The following is an 8000-nucleotide window of genomic DNA, read 5'->3' on the forward strand; positions in this document are numbered from 1 at the left end:
TCTAATGGATATCTGTACTCAGCCCTCGCTGTACCCCTCCATCAGTGTAGATTACCGTTCCTGGGGAGAAATGGCGCCGCGTATTCATATGTGCCAGTAGTGTAGATATTATATTCTGACACAAGAGACAAGAAGGGGGGGAGCTTACAATTAAATATTTAGCAACATTTTTAATTAAAAAGAAATGCTGGAAGCTGAAGGCTGCATTAATAGCGGTCAGTGAAATAATGGCCTCCAGTACGGAACATATAAGGCAGAGGAGACTGTAGGATATGGGATATGTGCAGATATAGGTGACAGTATGGAGCAGGTGAATATACAACTACTACAGTATGGAGGACATCAATATACAACTATTCCAGTATGGAGGACATGCATATACAACTATTCAAGTATGGAGGATATGCATATACAACTATTCCAGTATGGAGGACATGAATATACAACTATTCCAGTATGGAGGATATGCATACACAACTATTCCAGTATGGAGGACATGAATATACAACTATTCCAGTATGGAGGACATGAATATACAACTATTCCAGTATGGAGGACATGCATATACAACTATTCCAGTAGGGAGGACATGCATATACAACTATTCCAGTATGGAGGACATGCATATACAACTATTCCAGTGTGGAGGACATGCATATACAACTATTCCAGTGTGGAGGACATGCATATACAACTATTCCAGTGTGGAGGACATGCATATACAACAATTCCAGTGTGGAGGACATGCATATACAACAATTCCAGTGTGGAGGATATGCATACACAACAATTCCAGTGTGGAGGATATGCATACACAACAATTCCAGTATGGAGGATATGAATATACAACTATTCCAGTATGGAGGACATGAATATACAACTATTCCAGTATGGAGGACATGAATATACAACTATTCCAGTATGGAGGACATGAATATACAACTATTCCAGTATGGAGGACATGAATATACAACTATTCCAGTATGGAGGACATGAATATACAACTATTCCAGTATGGAGGATATGCATACACAACTATTCCAGTATGGAGGATATGCATACACAACTATTCCAGTATGGTGGATATGAATATACAACTATTCCAGTATGGAGGTTATGCATACACAACTATTCCAGTATGGAGGTTATGCATACACAACTATTCCAGTATGGAGGACATGACTATACAACTATTCCAGTATGGAGGATATGAATATACAACTATTCCAGTATGGAGGACATGAATATACAACTATTCCAGTATGGAGGATATGCATACACAACTATTCTAGTATGAAGGATATGAATATACAACTATTCCAGTATGGAGGATATGAATATACAACTATTCCAGTATGGAGGATATGAATATACAACTATTCCAGTATGGAGGACATGAATATACAACTATTCCAGTATGGAGGACATGAATACACAACTACCACAGTATGGTGGATATGAATATACAACTATTCCAGTATGGAGGATATGAATATACAACTATTCCAGTATGGAGGACATGAATATACAACTATTCCAGTATGGAGGACATGAATACATAACTATTCCAGTATGGAGGATATGCATACACAACTATTCCAGTATGGAGGATATGCATACACAATTATTCCAGTATGGAGGACATGAATATACAACTATTCCAGTATGGAGGATATGCATACACAACTTTTCCAGTATGGAGGACATGAATATACAACTACCACAGTATGGAGGACATGAATATATAACTATTCCAGTATGGAGGACATGAATATACAACTACCACAGTATGGTGGATATGAATATACAACTATTCCAGTATGGAGGAAATGAATATACAACTATTTCTGTATGGAGGATATGAATATACAACTACCAGAGTATGGTGGATATGAATATACAACTATTCCAGTATGGAGGATATGAATATACAACTATTCCAGTATGGAGGATATGAATATACAACTATTCCAGTATGGTGGATATGAATATACAACTATTCCAGTGTGGAGGACATGCATATACAACTATTCCAGTATGGAGGATATGCATACACAACTATTCCAGTATGGTGGATATGAATATACAACTACCACAGTATGGTGAATATGAATATACAACTACCACAGTATGGTGGATATGAATATACAACTATTCCAGTATGGTGGATATGAATATACAACTATTCCAGTGTGGAGGACATGCATATACAACTATTCCAGTATGGAGGATATGCATACACAACTATTCCAGTATGGTGGATATGAATATACAACTACCACAGTATGGTGAATATGAATATACAACTACCACAGTATGGTGGATATGAATATACAACTATTCCAGTATGGAGGAAATGAATATACAACTATTTCTGTATGGAGGATATGAATATACAACTACCACAGTATGGAGGATATGAATATACAACTATTCCAGTATGGTGGATATGAATATATAACTATTCCAGTATGGAGGATATGAATATATAACTATTCCAGTATGGTGGATATGAATATATAACTATTCCAGTATGGAGGATATGAATATATAACTATTCCAGTATGGAGGATACTTATATCCCTGTCCTCCATAGCTGGTAGCTGTATATCCCGCATCCTCCGGCACACACTGCCCCTCTCACTGTGTATTACATGTCAGATATGTCACCGGCCGCTTCCACAACCTTTGCTCATAGGAAGAAGTGACGGGGAAACGACCAAGTTACTGAATGTCCGTCCTGGTAACCTGAGCAGCACTGTAGAAGTGCGGCAGTGTGAGGGGGCAGCCGGTGCCTCGGTTGTCCCCCCTGTCACTGGTCCGGCCACTGTGAGGGAGCCTCCGGCAGCCGGTCCCTTGCTTGTCCCCCCTGTCACTGGTCCGGTCACTGTGAGGGAGCCTCCGGCAGCCGGTCCCTCGCTTGTCCCCCCTGTCACTAGCAGGTAGTTACCTTGTATCTACTGCTCCGTCCGAACACGCAGCTTCCAGTCAGAAGGACTGGGGAAACCACACTGAAGGACGTGACAAGTTTCCCGGCCGGGCGGGGGCGGAGAGGAGAACGTCCCGGCAGAGGGAGGAGAGCAGAGCGGGGACCAGCCGGATTCGTCGCCCTCGCTCCGAGCCCCGTTCTCGGCCTGCGGTGTCACAGTGCGGGGCGGGACGGACGCTTAACCCCTGCAGCCCCGGCAAGGCATTATATGGCTCAGTGTCTTGGTTGCTTGTAGGGACTAGCAGAGGGGCACCTGCTATATATGTATAATATATATATATATATATATATATATATATATATATATATATATATATATATATATATCAATCAGGGACTCAACCTCAGGGGTAAGAAGTGGGTACAAAACTGGGCATTGATGTTGGCACCCAAAAGTGTGACTCAAAGAGTTAAATGAGTTTGGGCTGCTGTGCTAACGCTTTCAGCGCACAAAGGGTGATGCCCACAATCAAATATAGTTGAGTTCCCTGCCTGACCCAAAGTGGTTCTGGGAATGAAAACTGGCATCTAAATGGGCAGACTGGCACTTTTTTACTGATTTGAATAGGTTACCGGTGATTTTGAAGGGTTAAAAGAGTTTTGGCTACTGATATAACACTGTCAGCCTGCAGAGAGTGATGCCCGGCATCAAATACTTTTGAATATAGCCTGGCCCAAAGTGGTTCTGGGCATGAAAGCTGGCATCAAAGTGGGCAGACTGCAAATTTGTACCGATCTGACTAACTTTGTTTTCAAAGAGTTAAAATAAGCTTGGACCACTTTTCTCACACTGTTAGCACACAGAGAGTGATGCCCTTCATCAAATATAGTTCCGCCCAGTCCAAAGTGGTTCTGCACATGAAAGCTGGCATCAAAGTGGGCAGACTGACACTTTTCACTGATTTGAATAAGTGGTAATTTTGAAGGGTTAAAATAATTTGAGCCACAGATCTCACCCTGTCAGCCTACAGAGAGTGATGCCCGGCATCATATAGCCTGTCCCAAAGTGGTTCTAAGCATGAAAGCTGGCATTGAATTGGGCAGACTGTAAATTTGTACCGATTTGAATAACTAACTTTGTTTTCAAAGGGTTAAATGAGCTTGGGACACTTTTCTCACACTGCTAACACACGGAGAGTGATGCCTCGCATCGAACACATTTGAATATAGCCTGGCATAAAGTGGTTCTGGGCATGAAAGCCGGCATCAAAGTGGGCAGACAGGGATAAATAGGTTAGGGCCACTAGATGATCACATCCAACTCTTCTCACAGAGCTATGCTGGCTCTTTCTCCCATAGACTTGTATGGGAGGGCACGCACAGCACTGTGAAGAGTCGGATGTTCAGTGCGGCACGCGGTGGGCACTGCAGGAGCCAGCGAGTGGGTGAGCATAAAACATACATTAATTGGCTCCCTTTCACCTCCCCTAAGGCTGGGTTCACACAGTGCGGATTTGCTGCGGTTTTAAAAGATGCAGCATGTCCATTCTTCTGTCTTTTCCGCAGCAATTTTTTGTCCATAGACCTCTATGGACGCAGCAAAATCCGCGGCAAAAAGTAAAAAAGCGCTGCGGAAAAAAAACGCTTGCGGATTTTTCCGCAAGAAAATCCGCAGGAAAATCCGCAACCCAAAATTAACCTTTGAAGCGGTTTTGCCGCAGAAGCAGTTCTTCTGCAGCAAAACTGCAGCAGAAAAACCGCGGCAAAATCGCAGCAAATCCGCCCTGTGTGAACCTAGCCTAATAGCGCCATAACTTTAGTTTATGGTTCTGTGGGGAACATGACAGATTCCAATCAATTGAGTTCAGCCTGGATCAAAACTTTTTGCATAAAAGTGTGCATCAAATTTGGTAGACTCTGACTTTTAAATGATTTAAATAAATAACGAGTTTTCAAAACGTTAACTTGGTATTTCCTGGGACAAAATCAGCTAACGTGATTGGGTGAAACAGTCACATGATTCTTGGTGTTGATGATTTCTTCCCTGTCTGGCTGCAATCAGAAATGGAGAGCAATCGGGAATTGGACCCAAATATACAGCACATCATGTGGATGTGGGATTGGACCCAAGTATACAGCACATGATGTGGATGGGGGATTGGACTCAAGTATACAGCACATCATGTGGATGGGGATTGGACCCAAGTATACAGCATATTATGAGGGTGGGGGATTGGACCCAAGTATACAGCACATCATGTGGATGGGGATTGGACCCAAGTATACAGCATATTATGAGGGTGGGGGATTGGACCCAAGTATACAGCACATCATGTGGATGGGGATTGGACCCAAGTATACAGCACATCATGTGGATGGGGATTGGACCCAAGTATACAGCATATTATGAGGGTGGGGGATTGGACCCAAGTATACAGCACATCATGTGGATGGGGGATTGGACCTAAGTACACAGCACATCATGTGAATGGGGGATTGGACCCAAGTATATAGCACATCATGTGGATGGGGGATTGGACCCAAGTATAAAGCACATCATGTGGATGGGGGATTGGACCCAAGTATACAGCACATCATGTGGATGGGGGATTGGACCCAAGTATGCAGCACATCATGTGGATGGGAGATTGGACCCAAGTATACAGCACATCATGTGGATGGGGGATTGGACCCAAGTATGCAGCACATCATGTGGATGGGAGATTGGACCCAAGTATACAGCACATCATGTGGATGGGGGATTGGACCCAAGTATATAGCACATCATGTGGATGGGGGATTGGACCCAAGTATACAGCACATCATGTGGATGGGGGATTGGACCCAAGTATATAGCACATCATGTGGATGGGGGATTGGACCCAAGTATATAGCACATCATGTGGATGGGGGAATATTTCCAAAAATTGTCTAATACACAAATAAAAAAAAAAACACCAAATAGCCGATGATATTGCGCCAATTGTTGGGTACGGCTATATTGCTGTTATTAATGTGATTGTACATATGTAATTTCTTCAATGCTTCACAACATGAGAAACCTGGAGCTTAAAGGGGTTGTCCCGCGCCGAAACGTTTTTTTTTTTTTTTTCAACCCCCCCCCCCCCCCGTTCGGCGCGAGACAACCCCGATGCAGGGGTTAAAAAAGAACACCGCACAGCGCTTACCTGAATCCCCGCGCTCCGGTGACTTCTTACTTACCGGTTGAAGATGGCCGCCGGGATCTTCTTCCTCCATGGACCGCAGCTCTTCTGTGCGGTCCATTGCCGATTCCAGCCTCCTGATTGGCTGGAATCAGCACGTGACGGGGCGGAGCTACACGGAGCTACACGGAGCCCCATTGAGAAGATAAGAAGACCCGGACTGCGCAAGCGCGTCTAATTTGGCCATTAGACGGCGAAAATTAGACGGCAACCATGGAGACGAGGACGCCAGCAACGGAGCAGGTAAGTGAAAAACTTTTTATAACTTCTGTATGGCTCATAATTAATGCACAATGTACATTACAAAGTGCATTAATATGGCCATACAGAAGTGTATAGACCCACTTGCTGCCGCGGGACAACCCCTTTAACTAGAACAGACCAGGCCGCAGAGCAAACTTTTCAATGTACCTTAAGCATGAAGATTAACCAGTGTTTTAAATAATGTGTTACCTTTATTATATGAGTCATAGGCCGCCTGCAGACGGGTGGAAATTCCGCAGAGGGATTTCCAGCGGAATTTCCGCCCGTGGAAGCTGCCATAGGATTGCGTTAGCGATTTGTCCGTACATCAAACAGTCGGAGCCGCGGAAGCAGGTGAGTACGCGCTGGTCCCTGCAGGATGTGATAGCATCCAGGGATTTCACATGCAAGGAATCCCCTGCTGCAGCTGTGACAGCCACAGCAGGGGATAGCGGGCGGCGCACTTTATGTGCGAATTTTGAACACAGCCAAGTGCGTTTTTTTTCAGTGTGATGCCTGCTTCCGTCACGGGAATTTTTGTGCGCATACGTTTTTGCTCAAAAAATGCGCAAAAAACTGTCCGTCTAACTGAGCTCATAATCTAATATATAAAATGCAAAATCTATTTGTTTTTTTGTGTTGTATACAAATCCATAGTTTTGGTCCGATTTGAGTGAAATTTTGCTTGAGGGTTCTTCGACACCAGTCGACGAACACTGGTGTAATTAAAAATTGAAGACTCACCGACTTTCCCTGTAATTTTTGTTGTCAATAGCAACCAATCACAGCTCAGTTTTCCTTTCTTATACTGCTTAGGAAAAATGAAAGCTACACTGTGATTGGCTGCTATTTCTTATACTGCTGAGGTAAAATGAAAGCTGCACTGTGATTTGTTGCTATGGGCAACACAGATTTTCCTTTGGACAGCTTTCATAACAGTGTGGTGCTGGGCTCATTTTTGTGGCCCACTTTGTATCTTTGTATATTCCAGTGATGTACGAGGGGACAACTGATGTGATACCCAGGATATAGGAAGTGAACAAAGATTTATTTATGTTGCCACAATTTACTCTGAGGGAACCGTATGTTTACAAATCTCTGAGTGGCTTATTACATCACATACAGAGCTTTATATGTTGAGTAGGCAGGCTTATTAAAAGCTAACACTTATTGGCTCATCTTTAAGAAAGGGGGGGGGGTTGTAGGTGAGAAAGCATGAGGGCAGAGGGGGTTAGTGGGTGTATTCCAACTGCTGTTCAAGTTCCTTGTATCAGCTACAACTAGTATTACATAGAGGAGGATTATATACATAACAATGCAGACTGGATCTACTTTTGTTGAGAAACAATAACTTATAAGTCCTCGTACCACATTTTCCCACCTTTGTTAGCTATCACTTGCTTATAGCTTATTATCCTAATTTAGGGGTTTATACCCCCATAGACTTGAGTATAGCCTGTGTATCCCATGCTCCATCAGTGTCTATCCATGTTTTAGAGGGAGGATATACTGGATTATAGCATATCAACCTTGTTCACAAATGTAGTAAGACGTCCTATTGTATGTGCAACCCCCTACTTGTTTCCCTACTTGTTTCCCCTTAC

The 8000-nt window shown here is 43.2% G+C and overlaps 1 protein-coding gene across 1 annotated transcript in view; it reads right to left on the reverse strand.

Annotated features, from left to right (window-relative positions):
• Positions 1-3039, reverse strand: part of VDR (vitamin D receptor) — a 133018-nt gene extending 129979 nt beyond the window's left edge. The window contains exon 1 of the mRNA XM_066584329.1: positions 2951-3039. The gene's annotated coding sequence lies outside the window, so the exon portion shown is untranslated. The remainder of the gene's footprint in view (positions 1-2950) is intronic.
• Between the last annotated feature and the right edge of the window lie 4961 nt (positions 3040-8000).

This window comes from Eleutherodactylus coqui, chromosome 1 (assembly GCF_035609145.1).
Source record: "Eleutherodactylus coqui strain aEleCoq1 chromosome 1, aEleCoq1.hap1, whole genome shotgun sequence".
Lineage (NCBI taxonomy): Eukaryota > Metazoa > Chordata > Amphibia > Anura > Eleutherodactylidae > Eleutherodactylus > Eleutherodactylus coqui.